General features: G+C 43.8%; 1 pseudogene across 1 annotated transcript; it reads right to left on the bottom strand.

Annotated features, from left to right (window-relative positions):
- Positions 1 to 222: 222 nt before the first annotated feature.
- LOC306891598 (putative nuclease HARBI1) lies at positions 223 to 1,233 on the bottom strand (annotated as a pseudogene). Its single transcript has one exon. The product of its transcript is annotated as a putative nuclease HARBI1 (transcript).
- Between the last annotated feature and the right edge of the window lie 486 nt (positions 1,234 to 1,719).

The raw sequence follows: 1,719 nt of genomic DNA, 5'->3' as shown, positions 1-1,719 counted from the left end.
TATAGGCCTACAGCAAAGTAGAAATAATCCTCCAAACAGCTGTCAAAATTGACCAAAAACAATACATTTTATTCTGTCACTAATTGATATATAAATTCATCACAATCGAAAATATTTTTGTTTTTAGAATATTTATTAGTGATGCATGCAAGGATTACAGAATAACCAAAAAAATGCAAAGAATGGCAATCACTGATTTTTGAAATCCAAAACAAATCCAAATCAGAAATAGAGGCTAACTATTGCGTCCCTTGTTGTACGTCCTGTTTGCTCGTTCTGGCAGAATGCAGGAGGTTGGTTAGGGTCTCCAAGGGGCTCAGGTGCATCATTGTCAGCACAGAGAGGGACATTGCGCTTAGTAGCGATGTTGTGCATGACAATACAGGCAAGGGTTATGTTGCATGCTTTCTGTGGTTCCGCTCTCACGTAGTTAAGGCATGCAAAGCGCCTCTAAAAAACTCCATTTAAACGCTCAATTGCACATCTTGCTCTGCAATGAGCAGTGTTGAAGCGTACCTGCGCTGGTGTATTTGCTGAAAGAAAAGGAGTCATCAGCCATGGTAGGAGTGGGTTTATGCCATCCGGTCGGTTGGTTTGGAGGTCTCTATATAGAGCGCTCTCCCTCAAGATGCGTGCATCATGGACAGACCCAGGCCACTTGACAACGCAGTTGGTGATGATGAGGTCGGCATCACACACAAGTTGGACATTGATGCTGTGCCTCCCCTTTCTGTTTATAAACTCCCATTCATTCTCAGGAGGTGCTTGTATATGCACATGTGTGCTTTCGATTGCTCCAAAAGTATTGGGCATATTCCCAAAAAGAAAAAAGCTGCGCTTGGCCTGGGCAATCTGGTTGTCCGATGGAAAAGAAACAAATTCATAGACCAGGCGGGCCAGTGCGATTGACACATCCCTCAACACATCACACGCAGCTGATTTCACCACTCCCATATAGTCACCAACAACTTGATAGAAAGTCCCACATGCATAAAATCGGAGAGCAATGAGGATCTGGTCTTCCACAGAGAGATCGTGACTCCTTTGGGTTCTGTGTTTATCTTTCGGTCTGAGAAGGTTCACAAGGTACAATATATCAGCCTTCCCAAAGCGAAACCGGACATACAGCTAATCAGTGGTGTATTGCTCCAGTGGCTTGGTACGTTCAACATACACCCTTTGACGGTATCCTCTCCTGGCAAAGTGGTGGTGGCGGTGGACAACACCTGCCATTTCACTGTCTCTCTGTGAATCCTCTGAGAAAGGCTGAGTTATATGGCTGTGTAGTTGGTCTTCTCAAACACACCTATTCCAACTGATTAGTTTTGGCTTGTGTTAAATTGAGGCAATTGGACCCAAGGCCTATAATTGATGAACAATGTTCACTATAGTAAAGCAACGAAACCATGGACTCAAGAAGCTGTAACTTCACTGCTGCTGAAACCAATGCACTACTAGAGGGTGTTCGGTTCCATTATGGAACAATAGTGGGAAGTTTTAATTCTGCTAAGGATACCAACAAAAAGAAAAATGATGTTTGGATTTTAATCACAGAAAATGTGAATGCCATAGGGTCTGGCCAGAGGAGGATCACAGACCAAATCAAATGGCGGTGGAAGAATCTTAAGGCCAGGGCAACAAAGGACCATGCTGAAGCCAAAAACCCACAAACAGGCAACAAGCCATTTAAGAGGGGAGATTACACAGATGTGGTCCTCA

This window comes from Barbatula barbatula, assembly GCF_947034865.1.
Source record: "Barbatula barbatula genome assembly, chromosome: 3".
NCBI classification, from domain to species: Eukaryota; Metazoa; Chordata; class Actinopteri; order Cypriniformes; family Nemacheilidae; genus Barbatula; species Barbatula barbatula.
Note: the sequence above shows the minus strand (reverse complement) of the source record. Positions and strands in the feature narration are given on the sequence as shown.